This window comes from Ambystoma mexicanum, chromosome 2q (assembly GCF_040938575.1).
Source record: "Ambystoma mexicanum isolate Mex_15411 chromosome 2q, UKY_AmexF1_1, whole genome shotgun sequence".
Lineage (NCBI taxonomy): Eukaryota > Metazoa > Chordata > Amphibia > Caudata > Ambystomatidae > Ambystoma > Ambystoma mexicanum.
The window spans coordinates 859,876,811-859,893,042 of NC_090924.1; positions in this window are offsets into that span (position 1 = coordinate 859,876,811).

Sequence of the window (16,232 nt, forward strand, 5' to 3'; positions counted from 1 at the left end):
CTTGCATCTTCATAAGTGTGCGCCTTATTACCTCCGGGTCTGGAGCGTGTAATAAGTGAATAAACAAACAAACAAACAAACATGCCTTCGCTGGTACCCAAGAAAGACGTGAAGCTTGACGACTTCCCAAACAATCGAGAACAACAGAAGGAAGAAGAGGTCACTAGAAATAGCCCCAACTATCCAAGCATAGAAGGCTGACGAGCAAAAATTATTGAGCAGAGTAAAAAGAGAGGGGAACTACTTCTCAGGCATATCAGAAGCAGCATTGGATGAAGTACCGGCACAGCACAGACTATTCAGTAGCACACAGATGTTCATTGCCTCATTGATACCAGGAATACAGACATACAAAAATGCCAAATGGTTACAAATCACTCACTGGGAGCTGATGGTAATGATTAACTCAACAGTGAATGGATTAAACACCGTAAAGGAAGAGCAATAACGTTGGTGGCACTACAGAATAGGTACGTTATGGATCTCCTCACAGCAATCGAAGGAGGAGCTTGCAAAATTCATACCTGCTAACGATGAAGATAATGGAACTCTCTCAGACGCAATTGCACAATTGACGCAAATGCATGTGAAGATGGAAAATGAAGCATGTAGGTCATGGAAAGACAATAATTGGCTGGCATACCTGTGGTCCTGGATGTCATCATGGATGTCAGATGGACTGAAGGTGATAGCTGGAGCCCTCGTGCTTCGAGCAGCATCCCTGTGTGGGGTCAAGTTATGCATTGCAAGGTGTAAGAAAACAGCAGAAGAAACAATTGGAATGCAGATATTAATGGATGTAAACATATGAGGAATAACAGATCACATTGTGAGAGAGAGAGAGACAGATTAAGGGAGAAAATTGTGCAGTGTGACCTATTTACGGAAGGGACAAAGGAGGACAGCTCCGGAGATCTGAGAGCATATGAAAGGAAGTGGGTCTGGTGTAACCCTGAAGGATCATGTTCCTACATGTACTGGTTCTTTGACGTTCAAGCAAATTACTATGGACACCTCAGAGGAGTAACAAAGGTATGGAGACCCAGAGAATTGGACATTTCGATATATGGTTGACAAGTCGATGAGAGGTGGGACTGAAGAGGGGTGGTCGAATTCTAACCCTCCATCCCCTTCCACCAGAAATGCAGGTCGGAAAAAGAACTGAAGACACCCTGATCGTTCGTACCAGCCTGGATTGATTCCTAGTACTTCCATGATAAACAAGTACACTGAGAGGTACCCGCTTCGTGAACCCTACAGCCCAGGAGCAGTGCAACCATTGCCCAAAGTGAATGAGGAGCCACAGGATGCTACAAAGGACACCTCCATTGGTCGTCTCAACTAAAGCACCAAGAACCCATGCCTAATGTCGTTAGAGACACCAATACATTTCAGCGTTAGACATGAAGCATACGTGCCATCCGCACATCAGGACACCATCGCACACCCGAATACACAAATCATGTATGCATACAGTTCTATAAGGTAGAAGACAGATACATATACATACTGTCTGCACGTTTATTATTTTGTCACTAGTTTAACCGCAGCAATGCAGAAACCGCAAGAAATAAGAGATCCTGAACAAGCTTGCAGAATAGCTCTATACAATTAACCTTATGGAGTTGCAGGAGCACCTGAGGGACTTGACAGCACCATGCATGACTAACATATGGAAAATATAGAATAGCAATGTAGAAACCATGCCACAGCTTAGGAAAATTACAGGAGGCCACAATCGTCTCAGCAAAGGCTGAGCTGTGATGAATTCAGCACGAAAAGGAGAGCAACCGTGTGGGACATAGACTGCAGTCAAGGCCACCAAGATACGAGTGACATTCCCTTCCCTGAACTGCAGTAACACCGGCACAATAAATGCAGATAAATTGGAGTAATTCAGAGCTCCATGAGCCTCAAACATGGTCTCTGAGCATGTGACCCGGCCAAAAAGATGATGAAACAAAACTAGCAGCTTGGAAAGAGGAGCAGTCTCACGCAGCCAGACAGAAGTTGCAGCAAAGTCATTACAGGAGAAGACGAGTTGCATGATGAGAATGAGCACTCTCACAGGCATTGGTGATGCACACATGTTCCAATGCAGACACATAGTTGAGCTGATAACATTTTGGATCCCGGCCTGGGGGCGACAGCTCTAGCCAATGACAGTTTAGGACCCAAGGGGTGGGTAGCAAATGGCAAGAACCAATGGCCAGGACCCTCACACTGCAACATTGTAGAAGTAGCATTTTTCAGGGACGTGCCAGGCTTGACATTTGACATGGGAGAGCCAATGAACTAACCCCTATATGGTCCACTATAAGTGGGCTACCACTCAATGCCTAATCCACTAGTCCGATAGGTTTTCTGGGGAGGGACCCAGGTTGCGACATTCTTGTGATGTAAGAGTCTAACAAAACTGGCCTGCGAGCCAGAGCTCACTGAGATGGTCTTGGATTCATGTTATCCCTGTACTGATCCCTGTTGGTTGTGGCTGTAATAAACCACAATTTGAACTTGCTGTCAGTCTGGGCCTGCGTTCCTTTTGGCAAAGGGAAGGAGTTGAGCCTTCCATGAGTTTGGGGCCTGTGAACTCCTAGCAGCTCGCCTGCTTACCTGGGAGTTTAATCTCAACAACTGTACCTGCTCCTTCTACCATACAGGTTTCACAATCAGAATCAGTGCCAATTTGATCACTCGAGGGACTATATGCCTGACTCAGCCAATTACCCTAGCAGCATTGGCTTCCAAAAATGGATATCAAACTAATTACAGAATATCTCTATGAGTTAGGATTCACTACCGCTGCTCTGCCCAATGAACACAGCAAGTAGGTTTAAAACATCTATTGGATAGATACGTTTATACTGGGAAAAAACAAATAACACCATTCATTGTACTGGAGTTCTTATTTCATCTAGTTAATGCCTAACAAATGTCCTTATTTTTAGGGTTGACTGTATTTTATATGTGATTATGCTTTGCTTGCTCAATCATCTCCTGAACATTTATTAGAATTAATATCTGGGGAAGGAACATTAATTATCTGGAATAACTGTTGGGTACGAGGGAACCTACGGCTCACGAGGCTGCTCACTTCTCATCCACATTTTTAACGTCTGATCCACCCTTGCTCTGTGTCAGTGCATGCCAGAGGACCTTTGCTCCTGTGCACTGTACAATCATCTGCATTGTGGATAAGCTTGTGCCAGCACGTGGACTGGTCTTAAATAATGAGGATGCACTAAAGGGCAAATGATAGACAACGTCTTGTGCAGCTATCGCAGCCGTGTATACGTTTTACTTTGGGGCCTGAGGAAATTGGCAAAATGTGTCAATGAAATATCCTTTCTGGCAATGAAAAACAGTCACTCCCAAGTACGTAACATGCCCATCCTTGGTCCCACTGTTGAACACATGGTCCCAGTGCACACGAAAACATAGGTGAATCAACCAGTTTCTTGTGAAAATGAAAATATATAAATATTGCCTTCTATAATGTAGTCTTACATAATGTAAAGCATTTGCTCAGTTTATTTATCTTCCAATGTTATTCTAGCAATATGCCTGAGGAATCACACAAGGTGAACATCAGTTGTCTATTCTCTTTCACTTCTCTGTACAGAGCTGAAGTAGGGTCACCATTGCATTCACTTTCACTTGTACAAACCAACTGATGTGACAACCAACAATATCTATGGAGGTCCATCAGAGTTCCATATGAAAGCATTATGGTTCAAATGATGAGAATTCGTAGAAATCTAGTTATATTGTGGGCAAAACAATCACCAAATTGATGGAAGTCCACCAAAAGCAATCGAGTGATCTCTTTCAGTAGTCAGGTTTCTCTTTTCTTTTCAGATGCATTTTCAATTGTATTTTTATGATGATCTTGCATCATTTGGTTTTCCTTTCTAATGCATTTGCTTCCTGCTTTGGAAAAGGTTCCTGCCACTTAGAGGTTGTGATGCCCATTTGTCCTTCACATTTAAGTGTCAGGCATTTGAGTCTGCCCTTTATCTCTGAGCTTTTACATGACCAAGTACCTGCCCCAGGGAGGTTTTGTGGTTTGGGATGGAGATGTATGTGCTTGTCCTTACATTTCACCCTTTTAAGTGAACTACTGGCTTCTTCAAATTTACTATGGATTATTGCTAGGTCCTCAAATAGCACATTCACCAGAATTGATGTTTATCACCAGTAGGCAGCTGGGATGTTTTGGAACTAACACATATGTTTTCTCCTGCAAATGTACATGTTTTCCAGGCATCTGCCTTATCCCATCTTGTATTCTGTGTGAGCCTTTCCAAGAAACCTTTCGGCAAAGCAACCCAGTATGATCTATCCCTTCTTCATGTACGAGCTTGGAACTATTGTATAGGACACAGTTGAGCAATTTTGTTGTACGAAATTCTTGCCTTTCTAGGGTCCCAGATAAAGGGATGTTCACCCCTGCTGTGTTTTCGTGGCACAGATGGCTCATTCCCCACTCTAGGTGGCTACTTAATGGGGCATCAACATTGGGCACAAAGAGTGTAATATTGGCCTACAAAGCAACACATGGGGGCTCAGTTTTCAGTCCCACAGAGTGTAAAAAACGATACTTAAGACGGGTGTAATTGTGTTACTCCAGTCCTTAATATTTCTTTTATGATGTGGGGAATTTCCTTTGTCTTTGCTGATTTAAGGTGCCATTTTCAAGCAGGGGACCACTAACGTCGGCCCTTACATGCTGTCGGTTCCCTGCATGGAGTTTACAATTTACAAAACCGAGTTTAAAAGTAACCAACAAAATAAGCAAAACTGGCTTTAGTCTCTACTTTTACAGCCTCGTTTTAAGTGTCACAGAATTTAAATATAGGCTTTAAAGCGAGGTGTAATGCTTTCATTACTCAGTTTACCACCCTGCCTCATTTTCCAGCAGTGGGAGAAGGAGGAGAGGCACACAGCATAGATAAGATCTCTGCTGAGTTGTCCTCCGCCATCTCATCCGTGCGTTTCGTTGTACTCCTGCATGAAATTTACATGCAGACATAAAACAAATGGGTTTCCTATGGAATCTGCCTTTGTTTTGCACCTGGACCAGTTAGATTCCTATGGAATCCATTAGTAAATGCTACGAAACCTAGTGGAAAATCATCAAAGAGTAAAAGTGAGTTTGCCACGCTAATACTCTTTCGGTGTTTAAGTGCTAATGTTGGTGGTCTCCTGTATGCATTTTTTTAATTTTTTTTTAAATAAGACTATTGCTCTCTGTTTTGTAAATTCTACCTGCAAATACCATTTTGAAAGTGGCATTTGCAATGGATTCCTAGGGAATTCAATAATTTTACACCTGTATGAAAATCTCATGCAGGCTTCAAATAAACAGGATGTGTATGGACAAGCATTACATGGATTGGCCCTTCCTTCCCCCACTATGCCTGCAATAGTTTTCCAAAATGCTGTGGAGTAGTAAAATACATGTACAGACTGGCATAACAGATTTACTCATCATCTTTACAACCATTTGGATTCTTTGGGAATCCACCTGTTTTTAGCATCTGCAAAAGGACGGTGGAATTCGCAGGAATCCATTGTAAGTGCTGCCTGCCATCTGTAAATGGCAGGTAGCATTTACACTTTTTTTACAAGTTGCAGTGAATTAGAAAGATGTGAAGGCGATTTTGCACAGATTAGCACTCATTTTGTAATCACGCCTTGCAAAATTGCATGGAGGGAATCCATAGGCGCTTAATTGCAAACGGTGGATATCGCTTGTGTGCAATGACCACTTTTGGAATATGAACCCCAAAAACTGATATCTTTTCAAAGATGGGGTGCACCAAAATGTTACATCATCAGAGGTATATTAAACCATTGCTCTGTCTTGGTTACTCATATAAGACTGTACAGATTGGTACCGTAATCTGAAGGTTTTACCATCATTCTGAGCCTGGCAGAGAAATAATCATGGGAGGGGGCCCAATGTGAGGAATGTTGCTGGTTGGTAAATTGGTAACAACTTCCTGACAAGATGCAAAGGAAATAGCACTGAACTCCAAAGGTTGAAAAGCCATTAAAGGATATAAAATGCATGTGCGATGCAGGATATATTTTGATTAGCAGCAACATTAGGACTAAGACATTGATTTATTTTGATCTGGCCAGATTAGTAAAAAAGCAACAGTGTCTAGTTATCTTCAGCATACATTGTGATTGGATTAAAACGTCTTAGTTCTATCTGGTAACATTTCTAGTATATGATCAGTGACGTAATTCTGAATTTGGCATCACCAAAAAATAACCTCTGTTTTAAATCTCATTCATAAACAAATTCTCTTCTGCACATTGAGGTGGAGCACACTGTTGACTGCCAACCAAACTGTGAACAGTGTTACAATATTCCGCAGAACAATCTTCCTTTTGGAAGTAGCACAATTTTAATTAATTATGGTTACATCCTGCGCCATTCCAGCTGGAGAGCTGTCATCACTCTGCGTTATTGTCTTTAAATGACTGTTAATTTCACTTAATAGCTATAACCAGCTCTTTCCCCTTGCTTTTGATGTAAAGCATTCTTGGCAGATTGCCGCGTTGCAAAACAAATGTAATTAACTACATGGTTACATGCACTAGGTGCTTAGGCCCCGATTTAAAAAGCGTTTTTCAATGAGATTTTCAAATGGAAAACGTGATTGTAAACCGGGTGCACAAAGGGCTCTCCGTTTACTGGGATATATCGCCTCTGTTGTGACAATTATTTGTGTGATGTGATTTTAAAAAGGAGCTGTACACTTTCCTTTTCTACATACAACCTAATTAGCAAACAGAGAAGGAGGGTTTGCTGCGTGCAAAGAATGCAGTACTTAAGACGTCTGATATCTGAACCCTTGTTATCTAAGAAAACACTTTAAACTACTATGTGGGAGTGAAAGGTAGGCCAGTGTCCAAAAATAGTGTTTAAAAATAGTGTTCGTTATCGACTTGAGGGCGCTCTGCCGAGTCTTAGAAGAGGTCCATTGACACAATTCTCTCTGTTCATCCAAAGTTGTCGTCTATTTGTTTATTTAAGCATTAATTACATTATTCATCAATCTTTGATTTTGTGACACCCTCTATGACACAATCATTTTGTGGTAAATCATGGTGAAGGGGGAGGGGAAAAAAATGACACTCACAGACTCTGGCACAGTCCATATGAGATAACTGCTAAATGAGAGAGGAAGGGAAAAGACTAAGGATATAAGCACCAAAGTGGTTTTCTGGCGACTATAGTGAAGCCAGGCAATGGTGAAGCAAAGTAAAAAAAAGTACAAGGAGGTACAGGGACCTGACCGTAGCATAACTGGGTCAGTAGAATAGTCATGCTGTCCAGGCCGTGCAAGGCCCAGTGGAGGGCGACGATTTGAAGGGAGTTTTCTTTCCAAAACAAGAGCTGCGGTTAGGTCAAGAAGTGCAGAGGTCGTGGGTAGATCCATTATTGGAGGAGAATGTAAGTCAGCCAAAAAGAAGGAATCATGCATGACAATGGTGATGTGGTGCGTCCAAATCCTAAAGGGTCTGACATGGGACTGGTTGCTCAGCATTCTCAGGAACTATCAATAGGAGGATGGAGAGAGAGGTGCTGGTTGAGTTCATTCTCAAAACCTTACTTGATGAGGTGAGTTGTTCATTGTTTCCTGAAATTCAGGGGATTCTCTTTGCTTCAAAGAGGGAGTTGGAAGACGCAGTTTTCCAGAGGACTGGGACGCAGTTCATGGCTCTTTAACCAAATCTAATTTTTCCTTGACAGAAGAAGTGGCAAGCTTAATCAAGCTGGCCGATTTAAGGTTTCAAGAAGGGGACTATTTTTTGATTAGTAAACAGGGTCATTAGCCCAGTAGGCATGATAAATGATACACAGCATTTTGAAGCCAATGCATTAACTGATAGTGAGCCAGTATAGGGTTTTTCATGCTGGAGTGATGTGGACTCTCGGTATCAGATGTAGCGGGAGCATAGCAGCTTTATTCAGTAGGAGTTGAATTTGTTGACGGAGGTTTTGGATAGATGAAGGGAGAGACTTTTGCAGTAGCTTTGGTGAAATAGAACTAGACCTTTAATCTCTTTGATTTTGTGGGACATGTTGAGGAAGGGAAGGGTGGATCTGAGCATCTGGGGTTGTTTCCCATGTCAATGACGTCAATCTTGGAAGCCTTCAAGCATAGGCTGCTGTCTATCATCAAATCCTGGAAGCAGACCAGGAATGTTGAGATATTTATTCTTAGTCAGACAGGTTTTCCCCAGGTTTCAAAGCAATTTGAGAGTAGTCTTGATGACTTTAACACCTCAAAACCACGAATTCACAAAGAAATGTTGTTTTCCACTACATGTCCTTAAACATAGTCTCCTGCTACATAAAACGTCACAAAGAGAGTCTATGTGGATGGTGCCTGTTTTGTAGTTGGGGTCCTAGGGTTTGTGCTTTTTTGAGTTGTAAATCCTTGAATAAATTAGCATGTGGTCAGTCCATGGAAGGGTAGGTGACCTGTAGTTTTGCTTTTCCATTATGAGCACAGACTGAAAAGATTCTACGCGGTTACTATGGCATGTTTGGTTGTCAGGGGAAGGCCACTGGACTGTCACTGCAGAATGTGTGGAAGGAGTTCAATTGTATAGGCAGAACATACTTTTTTGCTCTGTGGAACATTTGTCCTTTTCCTGAACTGTAGGGAGAGCTGGATCTATATGCCTCGTATGAGAGAAACAACTACCCCAAAGCACCTTATCAACTTGCTATTAGGCAGCAATATTGTTACTGTTATCATCTAAGAACTGTAGGGGAGATTATCAGATGAAGAATCTGTGCAGCATAATCTGTGTGTAGTGTAGTACATTGGTTACTAACACTTTGTATGGGGTGAATTTGGGCATGATTTGTTGCAGCAGGTGCACAAACACTATCCCTGATCGTCGCCAGTTTCAGAAAGTAATGCAAAATTGAAAGCTGAACAGCATGCGTGGTTCAGAGAGCGCAATGTAACAGTTTCATGTTCCCTGAAGAAAGCATGTTTATAGTTCATACAAAGGTGAATGCAGGAAGGATAGGGGGAAGTAAGATGTTGCATATCTCTCTGGCCGCAGGATGGGGTTATGAACAAAATACTTTTCGAAGGTTGCCAAAAGCCAGGAGTTAAGTCAGAAGGCTGGAGGAAGGTCCTGGCATGTGATGTGGTTAGAGGTGACATCATGAAAGGGTCTTCAAAATTATGAGGGGTCGTGAAAGGTGGCATCACGGAATAGGAGGGAAAATGTTAAAGCATACATACAGCGACATATGAAGTTGGCAGTGTTGGGAAAAGGTTTTAAAAGGTACTGGGAGAAGACAGGAAACATTCATTTTTGGACTTTAATTTAGGCTACATTGGCTGGGTTCTTTGCTGGAAAGAGCTGAAAACCTTTGGGCCTTTGGGCAGACTGGCTCTGCTTTCTCCGTTTGAATCGAGTGAGAATTCTTGGGACTGGCTCATTAATTTTGCTACTATCAAATATGAATCTTTTGGTTTTTGCGATTCCGGTTTGACTTGGGCTGCTGCTGGTTGTAATGACATACTATCTTTTGGAAGCTGGCAGAGTGAACAGCACAGGGAATTTCCGAAGGCTGTGTCAAAACAGAGCCGGGCCAAGAGGCTCCTAGCTGCAGAAAGGGTGCTGGCGAGCCAAGGGCGAGACAACCTTTCCGAGAGGCATTCCGAGAGGCAGAGTGTCTAGAAACTGCTGAAGGGGGGTGAGTATAAATAGGTTAACAATCAATCAGCACTCCCTTGTGCAGGGTATTTTAATTGTGAAGTTGTCAAAGTGGACAAAGAAGACAAAACTCCCTCCCTCCTTGAGGTAAAAAGGATGAATGGAGTATCCGGAATCCAAAGTATTAGATAGGGGGGTCTGTTCTCCTACACAGAGGGGGTCATAATCTCATAATCTTACTACCAATCAAATCTTAGACAAGGGTAGGGGTATAACCAAGGGTTGAAACTGTCATCAGAGTGTATTGCCTTCATCACTAATGAATACCAGTTAGGATTTCCCAAGTTAGAGCAAAGACTCACATATGTACCCATTGTAAAATGCTTATTGATGCAGAGTGTGTTTTGCTGGCAGATGAAACTGAATACCTGTATAAAAGTGCCTAACTGTCAAAGTGTGCAGTGGTCATTATTGTGTCAAGTTCCTTTTGGTTTGTACCTTGAGATAAATAAGCATCTAGAATGAAATGCATGGTACAACGTCTTTAGATGCCTAGCTAAGATCCTGTGGTATATTACTGTGGTATAAAAGGAAGTGTCAAGATTTCTCCTACATATTTGGTACAATGGGCGGGAAAATTTTAGCTAAGTGCATCAGTCATCCGTGGCAGAATCATATTTCCCGATAGTGTGCTGTGCTGGGCACACATTGGATTGTTTTTGTCAATAGTGCTGTGCATCAAGTGGTTTTGAAGTTGGCACACTGTGCTTTATCCAAGCGGTGGGAGACATGTCAAGATTAATGGTACAGATTTGTGTGAGTATGTAGAAGCCACATTCTTTTCTCTGGGTATATGGACTTCAGATACATTGAATGTGTGGAGAGAGCGCCTTTCTACCGAAATAGGAAAAGAGGAGCCTGGAAAATTGTTTCATGAGGTTACAGTATAACACACATGCATTGTGATGATAAAAAGTCTCATAGAGACAGCCATATCTGGTTAAGTGCAAACCTTTGGTTTCTCCTGCACCACAGGGTACTAGAAATCAAAAGAAATGATGAACGAAATATGCAGAAATGTCAGGGTGAATTGACAGCATTATGTACAAAATGATTCATATCGAAGATGCATCAGATAAAGGGCACTCACTGCTTTCACCGTTGCAAGTTGGGTGCAATGGCTTGATGAGCAAATTGCCACAATTACAGGCAAACCAACAACACTGTCAAGTGTAACTATTTGAAAGGGTAATTAGAGCAGGCTTGAATGGGTAGGGACATCGCATTGGCAGAAATGGAATAATTGCATAAAGACAATAGACGGTCTGCTCGTGACATACAGTGCTTAGAAAGCAAACTCAATCATTTAATGTCAGAGGGCGATGGAAGTCTGAAAGTAATCACTGATTACAAAGGCCAGTTCACAGAAATGAACGGTTTAAACATAAAACTGAGAAACTGACATATTTCATGATGAAATGTGGATATTGCAGACACAGCACAGAGAATTAAGGCAGCAGAACTCAGATTTAAGGAGGCAAGTTTTGCATTCACAGCATTGTGAGTTGCAGAACGTGTCACTTAGTGGATGTGCACCAAGCCACAGTCTAGCGATTTGTGCTGGGAAACAGCCAGTGAGTTTCCCGTTTCCTGGTGCGGCTTCACATTCTTGACATGAAGGTCCTTTCCTTGAATCCTTACCTCAGTCGGCCAGAGTTGCAGCGGAACTGTGCCGTGGTGCCTGGTTTCCTGAAGCGAAGCAGGCCATTCTACCTGGGACAAGAAACTGAAACATCCGAGGAGGTGTGACCCTGTCTAAGTAGAGCGCTTTGAGTCAGTGTTGGTGGTGAGTGAGTGTGAGCGGTGAGTGGTAAGTGGCGTTCAGGCTCTCTCCCTACCCTCCTTCCACTTCTCCAACTCTCTCATCTCCTCTTGTCGGACTCATTAGCCACCATTAGCTTTCTAAGAAGGCAAGAAGGTGAGAAGATGTGAATGTGTAAAGGTGAGAGGAGGCGCTCCTGGTGTTTGGCGGAGAGGTGCTCCTGTTGTTAGGATAGAGGTGCATGAGGTTCACCTCAGCCTGTCGAGTTTCCTCTTAGGACTGGTTATATCCCAGCAGTAAAAGTCTTCCCGCCTCTGCCTAGCAGTCCCTGTCTCCTTGTGGCACTGCACTCATGCTGCTATAACCACTTATGCAACTTTATACAGCTTTATGTAACTCGTATTGAGGAAAAGTTAAGTGAAGCTATTAGAAAGTACCTGACTGTACAGCTTTTCAGCACATTGGTCTATCAGGCTCTGATCAATAAAGAGTGACAGAGAGTGACCCCTTGTTAGCCCCGCCCTGCATCCTTCACTAGTGGCTACACCGCCAAGCTAAACAAGCTGTTAGGTTGGGCAAATTAACTGCCTGATTCAAGGAATTATTTGCGCCGAAAACGCAGATTTGCGCGCCTTTCTGCCCGAAAATCTCTGTTTGAAGTATGGGGATTTTCAGGCAGAAAGGCACGCAAATCTGCGTTTTCAGCGCAAATAATTCCATGAATCAGGCAGTAAGTGTTGTCGCATCCAGGAGGGGTTCAATATCTGGCAAAAGCAAAAAGTGCACAACTAGCAATGTTGTAAACAAGAAAAGAAAATCTAATGACTCTCTAAAGCATGCTACAATTAAGTGGGCTTTATGAAGCAAGTCAACTTCCAGACTGACTCAGACCCCTTAGCTACCTCCTGTTATGCTGGGTATCAGCAGCCCTGTGAGATTACCTGATGAAAAGTCTTCTATATCAGAGTCCCTGGGCGGGCCAACTTTATCCAGCACTCAACCATCTCCATTGTCCTCTCTGGCCGCATGTGGTAAAGGAGTCTTGCATTGTGCATGAGCGTGTAGGGGGTGTTCACTAAGTGAAATTGTTCCTCCATACAATTTAAATGTTTCAATCGCCTCAGCACCCCCTTTTCATCCCTCTTTGCAACCTAGCTTTGGGTGGTCGGATTTGCCACTCTTGAGGCCCTGCAGGCCTCAATTGATCGTCATTACGAGAACTGTGTCTGCAGGCAATCTATTGTCTTCAGCAATGATAACGTATCCAGAGCTGGGTTAGACCAAGAAGAGCAGGAGGGACAGGGTCTGGCTTTTGCCTGCAGTTTCGTATCAAACACACACAATATTGCCTCACTTAGTGGCTCATCAACCTGTGCTCCAGATAGCAGCACACGAGAGGTATTTTTCCACCTACCCCTACTATCTGCAGTGTCATCTTGGATCATTTCCAGGAATTACCAATGGTGTCTCTGTTGATCTTGCTGCACCTTCTGTTCCTTAGCCTGTGCTACAGCCTCAGGTTCTAATGCGAACTGACCTGTCTGGTGACACTATGCCGGGGGAGGGCACTTTTGACACCCCTGGACCATCAGCATATGTGTACGGATAATTCTGAAACACATTTAATGCCAATAGTCCATGAGGTGCATGACGAGCTGGTGGATTCCCAAGCGATAGTGGCCTAGAAAGAATCTTCCGCAATTCTAGCTTTTTCGTTGATTGTGTGAATCACTTAATGAATGTCTACCCTGAGGTGAGTATCTCTTTACAATTGTTGATGGAGCAAAGTTCAAAAGATATGGCGTATGTGGACAAATGTCTAGACATAATTGGCTCATTGACTAACATGATGGAGGATTGCAAAAAGTGGCCTGTCGATAAGTTTTTACCTGTGTTAGATGCTAATGCATGGCAGGAAATTCCCATGACTAACCCAAGGAATAATGGCATCTCTGGACGAGATGCCCTCCCAATACTGTGTCATATTTGCCAGGCTGTTTTCCTCCCTCTCTGAATTGGGTATTGTATCCTACTCTTCTTTACGCAGATGATGCTATACTATTAGATCTGACCCCAAAGGGACTTGCTAGTAGTCTTAAATATGCATCAGGTTATTTTAAAGACAATGGTCTAAAATTAAATCTGAAGAAAACTAAGATCGTTGTTTGTGGGTCAAAAAAAGAAAACACCTATAACTGGTGCATTGATAATGTGAGGTTATCTGTGGCTGATTCATACTGCTACTTGGAAGTCACGTTCTCAAGGAGCTGCTTGTGGTCTGCTCACTTAGCATCAGTAGCATATTGTCTAAGGACAAGTTTCGGAGGGCTCAGGAAATGTTATCAAAAATGTGTGGGGTTTCTATTTGATAAATGTATTCAGGTGCTGGAGGCTAATATTTATTCTGCTATATGCTATGACTGCGAGATTTGGGGAAGTGTCATTTGCAATTCTTTGGATTGTATATTATACATTTGCTTCAGCAAGCTGCTGGGCGTGCTGTCCAGCACCCCGGGATCTCGCCTTGTGTTGCAGTCCGGGGTTCCAAATATTGGTGTTCAGGCTGAATGTAGGTTTTTAAAGTATTTACGTAACCTCCACTCTGTTACGGTGGTGAACCCTATTATTGTGAATGTGAGGGAAGCTTTAACAAATGTGCCAATGTATGTTATTTACCCCTGGAATAAGAAGTGTTGCATCTTGTGCAAAAAATTGGGAATTGCCTTTGATGAATTAAGGGGTGGCCAGATCACCAAACAACAATTGACTATGAAAGCCAGAAGGAGGGAATTTCATTTGGCGCTAAACAGCATGGAACATTTATGTTCACTTGGACACTTGAAAAGGGCTCGTCGCATTTATTGTGAGAATTTCTTGCTAAGTGTCATTCGCTCTTTAGTGCAAAGATGCATCATTGCAATGGCATGTTTGAAAGTCTTACTACTGAGGGCCTGGATGACGTGGATGTTTAATTCAAAGCTTTTTACCTGCGGATGAGGATCTAATTAATTTTTTATTTATTTGTCAAACATTGTTAGATTTTAGACACCTATGGTTTAGGAGACATTTTAGCGCTAATGATATTAGACATTTCACTGATGCTATGAATTTTGTTCTGTCCTCTGTCGGTGTTTGCTTCATTAATGATGTATCCAAGTACATTAATGAGGTTTTAAACGTATGGCTAGAAAATGTTACATTTTAGCAAATTATTGTACATTTTAACCTGTCATTTTTGTACTCTGAATTGTATTGTATTTATTTGAGGTCAATGATGACTTTCTTTTTATTTTATTATGAACTGTATTGTATTTTATATGATGAAAATGGTGAAAACCAAAATAAAGTATTTATCTATCTATCTTTAGACAGGGAACTGGGCTAGGCGAGGCATGCTTGCTAAGAACTGTCCAGTTTCCAGTATCTGAAGAGACAGATAATGTGGAATGGGAGAAACAAGCCATGTATCAGAAACAGAGGGTGTCCTGCACTGCAGGGAGTGAGGCGATAGAAAGCACACATAATTACTGTTCACAAGAAAAGGATGTGTTTTTTGATCCACTTAAGATTATGAAATCGCTTGCAGGACTGGCAAAGCCATTTAAAAAGGATTCAAATGTATCAATGGAAGCACATATAGAAGAGGTTGTGCAAATATACCAGACATTAAAAACTCCAAAGGAACTGTATATACGTTTCTTCAATTTAACAATCGATCAAGCACATACTGGTTTTCTGTGAAGTCTCAGTGAGCAAAATATTTTACTGTGGGATGATTATCAGAAGGAGGTAAGAGGATTCTTTTTGCCATATGTGTCGGTACAATAGGCTAGAAGGGCATTCTATGTGTTATGTGCAGGCCCAGATGAGTCACATAGCCAATTCCTACAAACATCAAAAAGGGCATTCATGAGGTTTGATGTGAGTTATAATGTAAGCTCGGACGAGTTCAAAAGCTAATTTTTTCATGGCCTCCATACAAAGGTAATAGCCCAGCTCGCCCGCAAATTTTCAAATGGAAAATGTACACATTGGATTCTGGGGCACGGCATGAAAATATGGGAGGTTGTTAATCACAATGACAATAGGCACAAGAAATTAAAGCAGAACAGACAACAATGTTTCCTGCAGTTTCAGATGTTAGGTTAGGGAGAAATATGGCACTGGAGACAGACCAAATAAAAAATTACACAATGCAGAATCAGAAAAGTGTGGTGACTCAAGGAAGGACAACATCACAAATACCAGTATTTCAATCGACAGATCCCAGGGAAAGGGACACCTACACCAGTCCGTGGTTCCTTGGCAACTTGCCAGGAGTGGGATTTTGGAAGAGTATGACAGAATCAAATAATACCTCAATTCCATCACATACTGGGCCATATCATAAAGAGTAGACTTAACTCTGTGACAATGACGTATGGGAACATCAATCAAATGAACCAAGATATGTAGATACATTTATTGAAGCAGGTGCTCAAAAATAGGGAGCAGTATCATCCAAATCAGACCTAAGCGCATGGTGAATATGGACAGGACAACCCCTCATTCCCCATCTCCTCTGTGACGGGAGTTCAAGGGAAACACTAGCAGAATTCAGTCAACTGAAGGTAACCAAAACAGGACAGGGTCATTTGAATCCAACCATTACAGGCCTAGAGCACAGAGACATGATTATAGGGATCAAGAACAATTTCAGTGCCTA